Below are 19,118 nucleotides of genomic sequence, written 5' to 3' on the forward strand. Positions count from 1 at the left end.
TAAAGGTAATTTTAGATTTAGTTTTAAGCAGAATTTGATTGTTTAGTGTTCTCATAACTGCCTAAAGATGGTGTAATTTTCAATTAATACTCATCTCACAGATCAATTTAAGTTAGTTTATTAAGTGATGGAATACCTTTTAGGTAAATTCTAATTTCCTCAAGATTTCACTCTTTAAGTATTTACCGAAATTAACAATCTGGATTGAATAGAGCTGAGCCTCCGATTTCAGTCTTTAGAGAAGCACTGTGGCGTGCATATGTAATCGCATCTCACTGCCCCCATCTTAATCGGTGTTAATTGTAAATATATACATCCGTATACATATACATACATATATGTATATTTGAGACCTGACTCTGCCTCAGTGCCTTGTGGCGTTCATTGGCATTGTTGCAACGACAACTTCAATTTACACGCCTCGTCGGACGCTCGTTCGCTTTGTTTTCCCGGCGAGGCTGCCTTCTTGTTGTGCTCCAGTAGCTCTATATAATTAGGGCGGCGTGCATGTATGTATATACAACACATATATTCGTGCGTTGTTGGAACAAGTATTATCCACCCACACAATCGCATACACACAACGAAGGAACGCTGCCAATAGACATTTTCATAAATTGTTAACAATTATTACCGTGCGCCAACAAAGCGAAAGTCCGCTTGTGTCTAGACTCATCCTCTTAGCTCTCAGTTTTCCTCCTGCTGCACTGTCTACTTGATACCATTTCAATATTTGCCGGGGCAACGTGGCGTATACGTTATGCTTACATACACACAAATATGCCGCAGTTGCCGTTGCTGTTGCACTCATGTCTGATTAAATTAAATTTACAATTCATACGTCTGCTTGGCATTATTATTACTGTCGGTTTCGTGTGCCTGTGTACTTGTTGTTGGTGAGGGAAAGGAACTTTAACAGCAAACTGCAGAGCCAGACGGTAGACGACGACAATGCGCTGTTGTTTGTTGTTTAATTATTGGCTTCACTTTGGCCATCTGCGCGAGCCACGCCCTCTTCAATGGCCCAGACGCATTCCCGCCTCTAATTATGGCTGACATGAGGAATAAAAAATGTTTGAATTATATCCACACGGACCACAATTGTCATTATACATTCCCAGGTTATTCCTTTAATAAAAAAAGGAATCAAATAATTCCCATATGACGTATGGTAAATTTAAATGGGGAATTGATTATTCGAACATTGAAATTATTATCAGTTTAGTGTAAGAGTTTGTTAATCAATATCGAATATATATTACAAATTTTGTTAAAATGAAGCATTCATTTGCATTTGCAAAATCTATTAATTATTCTTGAGTAGTCACAGGCTCCTTCATCGGAGTTTAACATATTACAAAGTCAATTCGGAGGTAAAACTAACTCACTCGACTCACTTATCACATAACACTTTAATTACCGCAGTAGTAGTAAGGGCAATGGCGAAAACTGCTACTTGCAGGAGTTGAGAAATTACCAGAGAAACGATTACAACAAAAAGTAATGGTCAGACATTAGCAGAAACACGCTCTACATTTTGCATTTAGCCGCAACAGAGACGTCGACGAATCCGGGCAGAGCATAATTGCATTTGCGTTAAAACGCAAGCAAACAATTCACTTAAAGTGCAAATAAGTGAAGGACTCCCTCTTTCTGCCCTCTTTCTCTGTGCTCTGTGTCCTTAAATCTATGTGTGCATATATACACAGAGGAAAAAGTATACCGACATCTATATATTTTATTATTATTCCATGAGAAAATCTCCAGTAAATTACAGTTTAAATACATTATGTAATAAAATGAATTATTTAAATTTGAAATACATACTTTTGCAACATTTTTTTTGCTCTGTGCATGTATATCAGTGTGAGGGCAAAACCAAAATGGCCAAACTGACAACTTGGACAACGGAAGTCAATCAGACGGAGCCGACAGACTTTGATACGCAAGCGCAGCGGAAGTTCAATTGCAATGAGCCGGCGACTGTGGACAAGTGGGAGGGATGGGGGTCAAGTCAAACCAAGGACTCGGGAGGTGGCAATGTCCTGGCGACAGGCCAACAACAGCTGGCGATTAGACGAGAGAGGACGGCTGGAGCTGGATGACCGACCACGACAAACGCTGTTTAACTTAATTCAATAATCATTGGCAATTGCAATTTGCGGTCTGGCGACGTCCGGGCTACATTTGTGCAAATACAGAAATTATAATAATGACGGACTGCCAGGACTTGAGGGCGAAGTCCGGAGACCTGGCCGACTTGTGCAACGTCCTGTGACTGGTGACTGCAACGGCATTAAGTGGCCGAAAGTCAGGCACATCGATCCAGACTCTGGTCACCCAGATTGCTCCAGTTTTTGTGGTCCGCTTGGGCAATTACCATGCGGATTCTACGGACGCCACATCCATATACGAATGGGGGCGACATTGTCGACGGGTACGTGACATTTGGACCAAAACAAATTTCACTTATTGCCCGATAACGTTCCCAGCTTATATTAAATAATCATTTGGGTAATTTCGAATTATTGCTGCTAGGTGGCCCGAGCGAACACCGAGGTCGAGGTTTTGTATTCGTTGCACTAATTGCCGAATGGGCCTGGCCAGTGGCAGTGGCAGCGACAGGGACCAGGGACCAGGGACCAGGAGGGGCATTTTCGGGGCATTAGGAGTGCACAACCGCAATATTGAATAGAAATTTCATTAACGTATTAGTGCACACGGGTGTGCACACGCAAGCACATGGGGTCGACGAGTGTGTGTTTGATAGACAAATGGGGCAAGAGATTAAATGGAAACAGTTGCACATGACGGCTATTTTCGTTACTACAATTATCAGACATATTTCAAGAATTTTCTAATCAATGGGGGGGAAAAATCATAGTTTATTTTATAACATTCAGATTGAATAAAGACAGTTTGAAGGAACTGAAGTCTAATTTATAATTAAGTAAAGTGAAAAAGGAGTATGAAAATTTCTAAAAGATATTAGACACTTACACAATGCTTACTCGGAGATTACAACCGCTTAATATTTTTCCCAAATATCATTACGGGGCGATTTTATTTTCGTTTGATTTCGCCGTAAGTGGCTCCTCTTGCCACTCACCTCATGTGAGTATAATTAAAATAATAGCAGCAAAGCCTAGTTTTATTATTAATTATGCAAGAACACACAAGCACACACAGATGTCACGCCCATTCATTAATAAAACATGGGATGTAAGTGTGGGCGAGGTAACCACGGCGCATGGCATATTCAATATTGAAGTCGGGGCAGGAATATATATTTTTTTGTTGTTCCACCGCCGCTACATTGATATTTGTGTTTGGCTTTTAATGCCAATTAATTTGCGCAATATTTAATACACATGTTTCTTTCGCCATTGTCTGGCCGCTGTTTTGGTTGTTTCTGCAATAAGTTGTGGCTAATTTATGCATGAGATGTTTATTAGTTAAGTTCCTTACGAAAGCGTCCAGAAGTACCTATTTTGTTAATGAATATAAATGAAACAAGTCTAAGCAGGGGACAGTAATCAAATTATGTTATCTAAAAATATAGAAAAATAATTGATGTTTCCTTTATTTTCGTTTTTTATAATTTTAAGCCTCCACACAATGGTATTTCAGCCGCCATAATCATGGAAAATTCCAGTATCGTTCATTTACAATTAAGATGGCTCCTATAAAACGCCTTCGCGAATGAAAATGCCGACAAAAATAAGCGTCGAGAAAAATATGTTTTTCAGTTTGCAGAACTAATGCCGGCAGCTTTCGCTGACCCATCAAAGCCTGTCATTGCCATGGCACCATATTCTGACGGCGCCTGCGGCAACTTTAACAATAAATTTATGAGCGATTTTTAATGCTTTAAAAATGAAAATGAAAATCTCGGCGGGGCGAAAAAAAAAAACGAAAGCGACCAAAGAAAACGGTGGACGTTCTCGAGGGGGAGGTTGGGAAAGAAATCCGGGTCCATCGGCTGGAGCGCAATAAAACTGCGTCATTTTGGGCGGCATAAAAAATCGTTTTTGTGCTCTGACAGTGAAGCATCAGTTGCTGGGACAGAGACGGGCGCAAAAAATCATGTCATGTCATTGTCGGCATCGTAAAAATGTTATCAGCCATAATAACGAGCCACGATTTCGGTGCCTGCTCCCACAGCCTAGCACAATGTTGTGCTGCTCCTGCTGGATTTTTTGGGTGGGTGGGTGGATGGGAGGATTGGCAAGGACAGTCGCCAGCGCTAATGGTGCGCAGCTAATGACTGGAGGAGATGGTCGCTGCCGTGACCGGGTGATGTAGTACTGCCTGCCGCTCCGAGAGCTGAGAGCTTTAAATTCCAATACCCAATACGGCAAAGGACCGTATTAAATTGCCGCATTCGCAGTTCCCGGCAAGTTCCCGGCACTCGGGCAACTTACGCTTAATGGTAATAAAAAGTAAATCAAATCAGTGTCCTTAATCCCTGAATTGATGTGGGGCTTCCTCGATTGCGACACAGACTCCGCTCCGCTCCGCGTTCGCGTCCCTCGCCGTTACCGCATTCATTGCTGGTCCCCTTATTTTGTGCCGTATTTATGCGAAGGCATTTCCTTTGCTGGCTGTGTCCTTACTTACAATTCAATTTCTGAACCGACTTTCCTGAGGCCACATCGTTGGCTGCCTTTTGTGCCCGCAGGATTGCAATAGGAGCACTTTGACCGGCCTTAAAGCCGGGATATTATTGCAAATGCATTGGGATTCCGTGTGGCTTCCTTTTGACGCAAATCTTTAAAGGTTTTAAACTATGCGTATACTTAATATTCTCTATATTTTGAGTCATTTTTTCTTCTGCCAGTTTAGTCTATTAAAATTTTGTATTTCTAAAGCTTGAATTTTTCCTACTTTTTTACTCCCAGCAAGCCAATTGCTGCCAAGTCGTTGACTTGAATGAACGGCGGGCAACGTTGCGTATGCGCAATATTCGGGGCAACTGCCTGAAGCCGCCAAAAATGAACTGCCAGCTCGAGTTGCACTCATTAATCAAATGTTAAGGAAGAGAGGTCTTTCTCCTGAGCCCAGATTTTTTCCTCGCCCCAAAAAAAATATTCAAGGATTTCACTAGGGGTGTGTGTGTGTGTGTTTGAGAGTGTTTATGCAAGCTGAAAATGCATTTAAAATACACAAAAATCCGCAGCGAGAAGCTAAGTAAAAAGCAAGCTGTGTGGGGGGAGGGGGAGGAGGGTGAGCGAGTGAGAGGCCAAAAGAGTGAGATAGGGCGATGAGCTTGAAGGAGGCGCCTCGGCATTGTGTTTCATTCTATTTGCATTTTCTCTCCGTTTCGTCCTCTTCTGTTGCTTTCGTTTTACTTTTTATTTTTGGCAAGGCAAATAGCAGCGAGTACATAAAAAAGCTGAGAGGGTCCAAGCAAACACACACACTCATTTATGGCTGGAGCACTGAGAGAAAAGCTTTTGGGAAGGAAATTTTAATAATAATGATAAATGTGGCAATTCAAGGCCTAAATCATAAATTAGAAGTTTAATTTTGTAATCCATGAAGTCAGTGGCTCTATTTCTATTACCTTAACAGATTAATACAATTAGAATATTCATAATAATCTTTTACCAAGTAAACCATTTTGTATCTTATTATTTCTTAGCTTTTTCCTCAATGTATCTGAGAGATAGATATAAATAATAAGTCTGTGAGGCAGTATGTGTGCAAAAAGTGGGCGTGCCGCCCCTTCGAAACAAGGCAAAACGAACAAAACCAAAATAAAAACAAAAAATAAAGAATACAATAAAACAAAAGTGAAAGAGAAATGCTGCAAAAAATGCATTTTATATGCAGATGCATGGCGTAAATTGTAGTTACGTACTAAATAAGTAAAATAGCGTTGAGTATTTTTCACTTAAAATGCAGCAAGGCAAAAAAGCAAAAGGGGCCAGAGACCCCCGGGTCCGGGTCCGGGTCCGGCAGAAATGCTGCTGTAAAAACGGGGTTGCCAGGGGCGGCGGCACGAGCCTCTTAATTGGATGCATGCAGGCAAAATAACATGCGAGGCGTGCGCAAATTGTGGGAGCCCCCGTTTTTGGCCCATTTTGGCCCGTTTTGGGGTTGAATCAAAGCGGAGGCTAAGTTAACTAGCCGACGGCTAATTAAAACCTGAAAAGTTGGCCACACTTGAATATCCAACTTGGGTGTGCTTCTCTGAATGGAATTTGCATTGGGATTTGGACTAAGACAAGAGCCGGCTTTTGTGAAAGTTGCTAAAGTCGAATTGGCTCAGAGACTTGGCTCTTGGTCTTCCCCTTCGGCTCTTGTCCCCTCTGCTCGCATTAACAGATGCTCGATGGGAATGGGGAATGGGGAATGGGAGATGGAAATGGAAATGGAAATGTCGCCTGTGCTCTCATTTTCCGGAAACACGCACACACACGGAGAAAAGGATACAAGAACTGATATTCTCAAGATGCAAATAAAAATAATGTGAATACTTTTACTCATTAATGAGAGCTGTTTGCCAGAACTCTATAGATTTCTTTGGATTACATAAGCTTCCAGCTCCTTTTAACACGAAAAACAAAAGCTTCTTAAGCACGATTCCTCGCAGTGCACACATACACAAAGACACACAGCTCTATTTGCATAAGCATTTTGTGTCTTTGCTTTTGTACACATGTTGGTAATAAAGCCAGCAGCAACCACAAGAGCGTCAAAATTAAACACAATCAGAGCAGAAACTCATTTAAGGCGCTAAGCATTCGCAACAATTTCGCAAACAACCAGACTTTGACAACATAAATTACAATTTCCTTCCAAGCAATTCTGGCCCAAAGACAAAGAAGGAAGAAAAAAGAATTGTAATGGGTGGAACGCCTCTAATGAAAGGATTAGCCGGGAGATCTAATTTTGCCGGCAAGATTTCCACTGATTGCTATCAAAATATGAAAATTTATGCCAGCTGGAAAGCCTTCTGGATTTTATGAGGTCCTACCGAAAATCCCTTTTTGGCCGAGAAATATACTTTCAGTTGCCGCCTTAAATGAAACATAGCCGTCCGTCGTCCCTTACTTTGGTTTTTTCTTCCATCCTTGTTGCCTCTGTTTTTTAATTTCATGCTGAAGGACACGCCTTGGAGAGGCATCCCGCTCGCCGCCCTGGCCCCCGGGCCCTGTTCATTTTGTCAAGTTAATGGAGAATAATAAAGCGCAAAAGTAAATAAGTAAACAGAGCGGAGACGCAAAACTACAACAATAAAAGGCGGCAGGCACAAAAAGCTGAGATGGCAAACGGCCGGAAAATAAAAGCGGACAACGACGACGACCAAAGCCTCGCCAAAGGACCTCCTGCCCGCGCCAAGCTCCACAACCATTGGGGAGGAGCCAACCCCAGCACAGCGAGGCATCTTTTTGTTTTATGCGAAATGCACTAAAAATATATTTAAATTTATTTCATTTTCCCTCAAATGAACTGCGCAGGACATGGCCAAAGTGCAGCCTTGCCGTTTTGGTTGTGGAGTGTGGTGTGTGTGTGTGTGGGGGGAGGTCGGTTGTCGGACGTGGGGCTGCCATGTCGCCAGCCAGGCGACAAGGACGATTACTCCGCTATACCCCCACCCGGTGCTTACTAGACTGCACAAAGAGAAAAATATCTAACTTATTTAATTAAGCATCAAATATATAGGGAAAACCAGCGATATGGAATATATATTCCTTAGGGTATTCATCTTTGATTAAGACCTCATACTTTTATATTAATTATCCGTATTTGCTAAGTTTATTTTAATCCCAAAATATTGTTCGTCTATGGGTAGTATCCCTTCGGACTAAAAAACACACTAAATTCAAGCGAAAGAGTAGAATTTTTCTCTCTGCAAAACCCCAATCCCTCCTCTGGCCTTTGTTTGCTGTAATAAACTTGATTGCGCATCTCTTATGTTGTATTTTTTTTTTGTGTCCTCTGCTGGCTCGCTGCTGTTGTAGTTGCTGGTTTTTAAATAAAATTTTTATGAAATTTTTGGCAATTGAACTCAAGTTTTAATGGAACGCCATAAATTAGTGGCGCTGTCCTTCTTCTTGTTGGCCACTTGAGTCCCGCTGCGAAATTGGATACAAGCGCTTAATAAAGCACTCGAGAGGCTGAGCGGCGTCGTCTGACCATTCTCCTAGCCCCACTGTCCAGGGCCCTCGGGTATCCCCCGATTTCACATCCATTTCATTTGCGCTTGGCAACGACATCAATTCATTTTTTGCGCAATTAGAGTGTTGTTGTTGCGACACACAAACACACACGAGCTCGCAGGACTAAAGTTTCCAATATGATCCGTTTTATTTTTATTTCCCTTTTTAGCGCCGCGCCGTCCAACTTTTGGCCATTGAGAGAGAACGCTTCTGAGCTGGCCATGGCAACGATTGACTGTGCCCCGAATGGATTCGAGTGTGCCGAGTATTTCGCACTCAAAACTTTTCAAATTCATGGCAGCAATAGATAGATGGACAAAATCAAAGCGCCAACTAAAAAAAATTTGAATAATCCGGAAACGAAAAGTTCAACCCTCGAGAGGAGACATTGAATTGGTAAGTTTAAAATATTTTTATTCCTTTAACATTTATAAGCTTTACCCTTTGTTAGTGGGGATATTATTTCTAAAAACTAAATTGATAGAGATTTGATATTTAATTTTCTTTTTTAGACTTCGACAATATCATATAATCAAACTAAGTGCAGTGTCTTTAATTTTAAAGGTTCAAAATTATAGTGTTTTCTACGTTTTGTTTTTGAATTTCGTTGTTGTTTTGACATTTGCATTGAGCATTTTCCGCATGCACTCAGATGTTTCATTAGTTGGACTGTAAAACGAAAGTTTGCGGTTTGTTGTCCGTACTTCCCAGGAACCTCCCAGGACCTTCCAGTTCTCTGGCACCCTTATTCTTTTTTTTTTCCTCCTGCAATACATTCCAGTTTGCTGGATCCATTGGGGCCGTTGTAAAGTTTGTCCTGCAGTTTTGCTGGAAATGGATTGCGCAGCGGGTCAACGGGGTCACACGGGGAAAGGGATTCATTGGTGGCCAGTGGTTGTTGGTCATTGCCCGAACGCGTTGATGTGTAATTGAGGGCCGGCAATTGGATGGTAGATTTATGAGAGAGTTACTAGGATATCTCAATTTTTTCCGATCAAAGGTAGCCTCTGAAAGGGGGTTAGTTGGATAAAATGAAATTGAACCGCAGAGAGCTCAAAATTTAAATTAAATTCTCCGTGAAAAGTGATCAAATTTTCGTGTGAGAATATTTTCCGTGTAATGTCAGAGCCCACTTGTACTTCTAAAGGACACTCCTTTCTCGATGGCACGCAGAAGGGGGTGGCACTTTGAAATGCAGTTGCATGTTCCATGTGCCAGACGTGACTGAAAAGTTGCTGCTATCATTTTTAGTCGCAACAGTTTCCACTGCCGGCAATTAATTTATGTGACAAACTGTTTAAAAGTTAAAGCCGCCACCGCCGCTGCCCAAGCAGCCGGAAATGGATTCAGCTAAATCTGGTGCATCTGATTTCAACTGGAACTGCGGCCACTTAACATCAAGTGGATGCTGCTGCTGCTGAAGTGGCACAGCCAGTGAAAAGTTGACTAAAAACGGCGATGAAATAATCATGTTATGGCCATGGCTCAAACGCAGGAGGGTCAAAAGTTTTTGGCCCCGACCCTGGCCCCGGGAATGTGAGGCAATCAACAGTGATGAAATTTATTATAACTCGAGTTCGGCCACTGCAAACTTTGCACAACAATCAACGGGCACTGGCAATGGCACTGCCACTGCCACTGGGAGCGAACAAGGCAATGGCCAGATATAGCCACCCGATAAATGGAAGACAAAGAAATGCGGCCCAAGGAGCTGAAAACACTGAGGCTAAATTACGGAATCCTTCTTGCATTATCCGGCTGCTAGATTAAAATGAACTATTGCATGGCAACAACGAACAATGGCTGTGGCAATAATAATACAAGCAACGAGGCGATAAGCAACACGAAACAGGGGAGAACCGAATCGAGCCAAGTGCTAAAGAATGAATGAATAAAGGAAGCTTCTTTGGCTAAGAAATCTGTGAAAGACGACGGCAACGCGGAGAACACCAAGAACACCAAGAACACCGAGAACACCAACAAGAACGGCCATAATAATGGCTGGGATAATAATAAGAATTAAGCAAGAAAACACATCAGACAGACAGGCAAGCTATTGCCAGGGATTCGGCTCCAGTTGGGGACTCTTCTCTGCATTTTTTCTCTTCTTTTTTTTTTTGGGACTCGGATTGGGTCTGTGAACAGGGAGTTGAACACAACACACGGCTTCCGTTTCCGCAGCCATTTTCGTGGGGATTTATTAGTTTTTGCTCGTTAGAACTGCGCACAGCTGCCAGGCCATGTTGAGAAGTGTTTAAGCAGGACTACACGGTGAGAAAATGTGAGTAAAGTTGGGTTATAAATCGCTATTCTTTAGCTAAATTGTACAGTAGAAGTATTGCTAGAAATTTCTATCTGATCTGTTTATTGCGAATCTTAACAGATTCCTTCAATTTAAAGATTAACTAAGTGGTTCCCATAGGTTCGCATTAATTTCGATCCTTTTCCCTCTGTGCAGGAATAGGGAAAAAGGAGCTGGAGGAGCTAGAAAGCTCTAGGAGCTGCAGACGACTTCATGAACCAACAAAAATTAACACCCAGTGCAAAAAGCAGAAAACGAACGACTGAAACACACATAAGCTGCTTGTTTATAGTTACAGCTTATGCTGCCACGCAACCCCCTTGGACGCTTTCCCCGATTTCCCCGATTTTCCCGCTGCTTTTCCAGTGACCAAGCCATTTCGCCTATGAACCATTTTCTTTGGCTAAAACTGCAGTCGAGGCAACGACGGCAGCTTCTGTTGCTGATGTGCATCAAAGTGAGAATGATTGATTCAATTTTAAAGTTGTTGCTATATGTGTATTGGTGGGGTAAGCTCTAACGTATGTGTGTGTGAGTGTGAGTGAGGGTGTGTGTGCGAGGGTTGGGGTGTGTGTGTGTTTTAAACACAGTCTGCTGCTCAGTTGCTAGCTTTAACAAATAATCTCGCTGCCGTCCATTCGTTGTGAGTCGTTCCAGCTATACACAGAAGAAAAATTTCAGATGCAACAGACAAATAATTATTTAATTAAATATAATCAACTAATGCTCTTAAATCGTATTTATATACATCTCTTATTCAAAGAGGTCGTACTAGCCCCACAGATATTTCTGTGAAAACAATCAGCTCATAGTATTGTCAGTGTAAGGATAAGGGTGCTGGGATTTCAGGGGTTTCAAAGGGGTTAGAGGATCTGCTGCTGCTGCTGCCATGATGGAGTTCGGTTAGTGCCAGCAGTCGTTGTTGGCTGACTTTTCTCCGCTTGTTACCTCAGCTACTAATACCAGAAATAATTACAAAAGTGAATTTATGTTGCTGCGGCGATAACAAATGCCTTTTAGCACCACCCCTCCGGACCGCCTTACCGATGCTGCACCGCTGCAGCAAACACACTAAAGTCGAAGATTTATTTTTTTCCCCTCGGGCGGGGTTTTCCGGGGGCTTGTGTGGGGTTTTGAAATGCGCGTAACTTTTGCCAATGACGCAAAGGAATTTTCAGCCAGAGCAGAGAGCAGATGTATGAATGGCCATAGATGGAGGATTGGGATGTCAGAGTGAGCTATGGCCTGCAAAGTGCAGGGATCCGGGGGTTTTCCCCTCCACACCGAGTGATGCCTTGGGTGGGGCAGGGCAAGGACATCCATCTAAGCATGCGGCGTTCAGGACTGAACTTTCTTGATCAAGTTTTTGGCAACATCACAGATTAAAATTTGGCTTTCTGACACTGCCGAGGAGAGAGACTCTGGAATTAGTTCCAATTCGTGTATGTGTGTGTCTTGATGTTGTTGTTGTGTCTGTGTGACAGGGCGGGTGGAACGGAGGGCGTGACAGTGTTGTGAATTAAGCTGAGTGACTTTCAAATGAGTGGATGCGCCCAGAAGTTCATTAGCAAGAGCCAAAAGTTGCTTGATTGACGCCCGGCATTGACTGCAATTCAGCTTGCTGAAGTTGCATGATTTCTGCTTGCATTTGACAGTTACTTTTGGCTTTGCCACACTCGAAAAAAATAAATATTACTTAAATGTATTCAAAATGTGGCTTATGAGATTTGATATTTAAACTAAGGGGTATATAACATAAAACACATTTATAAATAATCTTAAAGAAAGCTGAATAAATTTGTAAGCTACCTGATCAATTAAGTTTTCTAACAATATATTTTTGGGTCTACAACTTCTTAGGTGTCATTTAATTCTTAGCCGTTGAAAATTTCCCTGTGCACTTTTAAAAACTAGCAGGAAAATTTGCCTTGAAGTCGCCTTCCATCACCCGCAGAGTCTCCAATTAAATCCTTGTCTGGCAACTCTTTCCGCCCGAACCTCTTCCAATAATTATTTTTCGTGTCCGCAATTACGTTACCCATTTTCCATTTTCCATTTACATAACCTTCCCTCAGCCAGCGAAAGCAATCACTTAAGTGGCGCTAAAAAATTATCTAACAAAATTATTTCAAGCGAAAACCGAAAAGAGCGCCACAACGAGTAACAATCGATTCGAAATACTTGGATAATTGGCGCTTATTGATACTTGAGCGCCACATAATCGTCTTAATTACTTTGCAAACTAACTTTAATTGGCCCGAACGGTGAACGAGATAAAAGGGCCCAATTACAAACGCCCGACCGGCGAAGATTCCGGGCTGATTGCATGTCTGCCTGCCATTTGAGGCCAACGGAAAAAGTCCTAGGAGAAAAACTGGAGCAGTAGAATAGAAGAAAGGAAGAACCAAAAAAAAAAAAAAAAAAAGGATAAGATGCCGCAGCCGATGCCACCGTTCATTATCTGGCGCCCGAGCTCCAACACTTGAACCAGGCCCAGACCCAGACCCAGACCCACACCCACACCATTCAATAAATATAATAATAATCCAATCATATTGTTACATCCGCGACTGCCAGTCATCAGCTGAAGCTCCTTCAGAATTTCCAGCTGCATCTACAGCTTCCCCCGGCTGCCCAGAGCTGTCCGGATCAAGCTACTTTGTTCCTGCGCTTCCGCCATGATGCTTCCGTCGCCTGTCCACCCGGAATCCAGTGGCAGCCGGGCTAATATGCGTCCCGCCGGCGCAGCGGAAATTGCAAGCGAAGCCCAGTGGCGGCGGGTGAAAGGGGTGAAGGGGGTAAAATGGGTATACGGACAGAGAGCCAGGATGCGGACAGAGACTAAGCAGCTTAAAGGCGCATCACCGATGCCAACGCTTCCATCTGAAGATTTATTGTCCTGCCCGGGTTTCAGTTTGGTTTTGCCACGTGAGATGTTTGGTTCGTTTGGATTCCGTTGCCAGGAGATACGTTGCTTTTAATTTGCGTGAGTGGCATCCACAAGAATAAGACAAATCGAACAAGGAAAAGGTGGATGTGACGACTTTAAAGGTTTCTGTTCTATCCTATTAAGGATTCTATTCATTATTTAGTAAATATTTTATTTAGAGTATTTTTAATGATAAACCTAAGGCCTAGCTTAAAATCCTTAGTCAAATATCCTCTACCCATTCAAGGCTAAGCCACAATCAGCCACATTGTGCAACATTAATTTGTTGGCACTGTTTGCAGGCTGCAATTTAAGATTGTGATCGGTTTTGGGCCGCCTCCTTCATGTGCTTATTTATTTATGCCAAGGGGAAATATCAGATTTACTGCGAACGCCTGCCAAATGGTTGAGCCAAAAGCGAGAGCGGCATCCATTATCATCAGCGGCAGGCAGCCAAGCATTACGGCCTCGACTGGGCCCGGGCCTGGCTCAGCTGAGCTGCCTTTAATGTCATTTGGAAGGCGCCGCTGATTTGTCAACTCTCGGCGACCCCCATGCCACCCTCATTGCTGATAATGGTCTAGCTCTCAACGATTTCCTTCCCGCGATTTTTCCCTCGGCGGCAAGGTGAAAATTGCAAATTACAGCCGAGCAAATAAAGCAGCCGACATAGACCTACGAGGAACTTGGGGAAATTGCCATAGGAATGAGCCGGGCTTCTTCCTAAACCAAATTGAATTCAGTGCTTTGATGGCAGACGACATTGCCCCCGCCCAGGATTCGCAGGACTCGCGGCTTGCCGAACCATGCCTGCTCCTTTTTACTTCTTAGTAAGGCGAAGGCGAAGACGAAGGCGGGGGCGGAGAAGGACATTTTTTCGCTGAGGCATTTCAAAGAAATTGTCATGACAAATTGAAACAATTTCTTTGGCTTTTGTGGCTTGCCAGAATAGGAAAACCCCAAAACATTTTATGCAATAAATTAAAAAATTTGCGTACAAACCTCGGGCGGTTCCTTTTCACTCGGCATTTGTTTGCCGCTTAATGGAGCGTATGCGACCCGAGAAAACACGAAAACAACATTTCAAATTGAGTGATTTTTGAAGGGAAGATTGGTAAAGTGATGTGTTTAATTGCATTTGCCATTTGGGTTTGACTAATGTATGGTCATGGCATTCCCCGAATTGCCAATAAATAAGCTTTCAGCATCTATCCCGAAATTCCCAAGCTAAAATAAAAGTGGCGAGGCCTCTCTTTCACAAAATATCTTATTTCCAATTCTGTGCAATTGTCAACGCAAATGTCTCAACTTGGGCGCTAAGCGTCCAGCTCCAGGCCACCCGTGTCACTTTCTCTCCGTCCGGACAATGTGCAGAATTCCGGGAATGTCGACCCGTAGACAGGGCCAAGACATTGGCAAGGAATAAGGGCGGAATAATACAAACGTGAATGCGAAACAAAAAGCAAAGAAATCGGCCATGGTCGCACGGCCAAACATTTAATGTAAACGTTTTGTCGGCAAATGTCAAATGGCCACTCCAGCAGGACTTGGACTTGGACTGGTGAGTGGTGTATGGGGAGCGGTGAGCGGGGCATTACCCGAAATTAATTCGATTTAATGCTCACCTTAGTGCGACGTTTGGCCGGATTAAGCAACAAAATCAATGATAATTTGCCAGGGCAATGAATAAAAGAACAAAGGGGCTTCCCATCTGGCTAACAAGTTCATTTCATTACGGAAATGAAAATGGCATAATTAAATGTTAACGATGCTACTGTCGCTGTCGTAGCGGTAGCTGCCCCCAATGGCCTTTTTGCTTAACGTTTCTTTATTATTTTTTTCTTGATTTTGGTTCGTGGAGCCCCCGGGTGCATCCACATGCCCGAATAAATCAAATTTGCCACGACTTCCAGCCGGCATGCGGCTTTTGCAACTCACCGTTGTTGTGTTGCCCCAAAAATTACCGTCTTTCAATTGAGTTTCTCCTTTTTTTTGCTTTCAGTGCTGGAGAGTCGAGACTGTTTGGCTTACCTGCAAAGAAAATGAGACGAAGATGAGCATTAAATGTGGTTTAAGAAGTAATAACAAAAAAAAAGTGCGCTACAGTTTCATTAGCCACATTCATAGGGCATTAAAACTGACGGCGGGATATCAATTTTTGTGTTCACTTTGGCCAGACGCGAGACCCATTAACACCCACGCACACACACATATACATGTATATATATATATATCCTGCTAAATAGAAAATATGAAGGACGAAAATTAAAAAGGGCAGCCACGCCCACGCCTTGCCATTAAAGTGTAAATCCTGCCAAGGCATCGAAAATGAAGAGATTCCCCAGCGGTTGCCCCAGACGACTTGCAACATTATGATCACCACACACACACACATGTGTATGTGTGTGCATTATGTGCCTGTATGTGTGTGTGCGTCCTGAAATAATTTTTATGATTATTTCTTCCTTCCGTTGGCTGGCTGGCTCATTCCCAGCCAACTTGGCTGAGCTCAACTCGGTTCGGCTGCTAAAAGTATTTCTGCAGCGCTCTCTCTTTCTCCTCTATTATCCTCGTGCGCCATTTGAGTGCGCCACAGCCAGGACCTGCCTCTGACTCTGTCCAGATAAGCACAGTGGAAATAAACATTACGAGTTCCCAGCTCAGATTACGCAATGATCGTCCTGGTATTAGCCATAAGACGGATAGAGCAACTCAGCTGAGGGTTATTCTTGGTCAAAGGTGGAACTAGGAACTTGGTAATTGCAATTTAACTACGATCATGCTTGGAATTATTAGAATTCTCTAAGTAAGACTGCAAATACAACTAATTCATTTGGCAATTGTTCTTCGTTCCTTTACTAATTCAAACATTGTTAATTTTCCGTGTATTTGCTAGAGATTAACAGCTTAAGGCAGAGATTCAACTAATTAAATGGTGATTTCTGCGTACACCCAAAACTGATAGTTCGGAAAGCCCTTCTTGGGTTACCCCTTGTTGTTTGCGGAACCACATTTCCCACCCATCACAGGACGACTTTGCTTCACGGTGCCAAATGTTGGTTGCCTTCGCCTGGCTTCCCCACTGGCTGCGATATGGAATTCCTTGGATTAAATGTTATGTTGGCATTATATTTCTTTCTCTTTACGCCCATGTCGGTAGCTGTGTGTGAATGTGTGTGTGTGTGTTGGTGGCGCATGCTGGGCCTTAATGTCTTCATCCTTGTGTCCTGGCTATGGCATTGTTGTTGCCATTTGCCGCTGCCTCTGTTGGCGTCGCTGCTGCACTAATAGCTGCGCCACAAAAGTAGACTTGACTTTTTGAAGCGGCTAAAATAGAGCAGAGCCGAGTTAAGTAAATAATGCCAACACATGTAATACATCAAGACGGGTTCGTGGTGTGTGCGTGTGTGTGCATGGGCGTTGGTGTTTATTTATGATTTTTGTGGCTAAAGGGAAGCTTTAAGATCCTTTGGCAATCCGTTGGAGTTGTCTTTATGGTGAATTGCTTTGAGTATTTTGTTTGGAAGAGAATACAGAAGAAATTAACTTTTAGAAAGTAAATTATAATTCACTTCTTTCACTTAACAATATATACTATCTCTGTGAAGACTTTAAGAATCTGGTCTTTCAACTTGTTTTCGTCCGCTTTTAACCGGGCTATTTAATTTAATTTAAAAGCAAATGAAAAAATAGCAAGGAATTGCTAGTGCACATAGAGAAGAAAGTATAATAATATTAAAGCGTTTTTTTGCGACATAGAACTAAGCACTTGTAAATCCCCATGGAGGATGTGCCATCAAGTTAGTCTCAAACACAAACACCCACACCCGCCCCAAACACGCACACTCGCTGCACTTTTATCCACATGCAAACAAGGGTGAGCTTCCCATCCTGGCCATGGATATGCATATATGTATGTATGATGGGTTTGGGTGTATGTGTGGGTGTGGGTGTGTGTGGCCAAACTCATAGGAACTTATGCATAAGTGACATTAAGAAAAAGCTCTTCAAATGCAAGAGAAACACTTTGGCCACCGCCACCGCAGCAGCCGACAAGGAAAATAGGAAAAACCAAGTAAAAGTTTTCTCAGCTGAAAGCATCAAGGAAAGAAAAGAAGAAAAAAAACGAGAGCGGGGCAAAATATATGGTTGGAAGAAAGGAGCGAGAAGAACGAGAAGAAAAGGACGAATCCGGGTGGCATCCAGCGTGCAGCAAGCAGCGTGCAGCAGGCAAATGAACGCAAACTTTCGGCGGCATTAGGGATATGGCAGCGTCTCTGGCGAAGGATATGCAATCATCATGCGGATTTCCATAAGCAGCCAGCGAGCAGCGAGTCGAAGGCAAATAGAAAACCAACAGAGGACACCACCATGAGCACATAAGCAAATATACACTGCACACTCGGGGTAATTCTCGAGAAATGTATATAATTTTATCAATAAGTGATTTAATTAATTATTTAAAGGGCGTGCACATTACAGAGCATACAAAGATTGCTTGAATTTAAATATTTTTGTATGTTTATCATTCAGGACTTCTGCTTTTAATACTCAAAACTATTTTAATTTTCATTATTATTTGCATTATAAAAAGTTTACAGTGCAAATTGGGACGACACCCCTGTTCCGACCCCTTGTCCTCGTTGTAAGCTGCAACTGGCTTAGCTCAATATCCTTTTTGGTGCAACTTTAAACTATTTTCAATGGCATTTCCGACTGCATCTCCGCTTCGTTTTGACTTTGCCATCGCCTCTGCCGGCGGAGCCAAATGTTTGTACAGTCCGTCCGTATACCCGATCCCCGGGAAAATGCCCCTGACTTCTCCACTGGGATCTTCTCTAAGTGGGTTTGAGCATGGAAAAATTGATAAGTTGCCGGGGATGTTCGGTGTGTGCGTGCTTATTGACATATCTAACTCCGGCTCGCCTCGACTTGAGCGCTGAAAAGTGCGATGAAAATGTTTAAAGTTTGCTTTTTGTGGAAGAAAAAGGACACGAGGAAAAGCCACCGCAGATCTGGAAAAGTTAGCAAATTGTTTTCTGCGGCTTCCATTTAACTCTCTGCCGGGCAACGAATGTGAAACGGTCATGGCAACTGATATTTATAATTAGAGCAACTTTTGTGCAGCACAAAAAGTGGTTTTATCTGAATCATACTCATGTTTGAGGATTATTTGATTAGGGACTTATGCTTTGAATTGACTCTTTTTTTTTTTTCAAGACCAACAGGCCGAATATGCAATCTGTATTGGAGTTTCGACTTATGGCAATGTGTGAGCACAAAAAAGGCCCAGGCCAGAGGTGCAGGTTAAAAGCTTTGCCTTTAACAACGAAAAAAATATTCGTGGTGCCTAGCAGTGTCAGCTGGCAGCAAAAGAAAAAGTATGCAAAAATAGCAGGAAGACACGCATCCTGCCGAAAAGTGCAGCAGTTGTTCTTTTCCGTATTGCCAATTGGCAGTAGTTAGCGGCACGCACTCAGAGAAAATATTTATCCCGAAATTTAGTATCTTAATTCAACAATAAAGAAATATATTTTTAAATAGACAATACTTTCTTGAGTAAGTTATTATCTGATTGGTGAAAATACTAGCCTCCCAAGGGTATTATAATTTCAGTTAGAAGCTTAAAACTCAGTGAAGGAGTCATTTCCGACCCTATAAACCATATATATTCTTGATCAGCATCAACAGGCGAATCTTTCTAAGCATCAAAAAAAGG

The 19,118-nt window shown here is 42.6% G+C and overlaps 1 protein-coding gene and 1 long non-coding RNA gene across 2 annotated transcripts in view; one reads left to right on the forward strand and one right to left on the reverse strand.

Moving 5' to 3' along the window:
- Nucleotides 1–19,118, forward strand: part of LOC147642633 (uncharacterized) — a 174,206-nt gene that overhangs the window by 91,918 nt on the left and 63,170 nt on the right. Inside the window, exon 2 of the long non-coding RNA XR_015273303.1 lies at nt 8,338–8,564. This is a non-coding gene — a long non-coding RNA (uncharacterized LOC147642633). The remainder of the gene's footprint in view (nt 1–8,337; nt 8,565–19,118) is intronic.
- The window catches only part of LOC110176399 (uncharacterized), a 92,320-nt gene that overhangs the window by 63,099 nt on the left and 10,103 nt on the right, over nt 1–19,118 (reverse strand).

This window comes from Drosophila serrata, unplaced genomic scaffold, assembly GCF_035046125.1.
Source record: "Drosophila serrata isolate PLE 108 unplaced genomic scaffold, ASM3504612v1 contig_382, whole genome shotgun sequence".
Lineage (NCBI taxonomy): Eukaryota > Metazoa > Arthropoda > Insecta > Diptera > Drosophilidae > Drosophila > Drosophila serrata.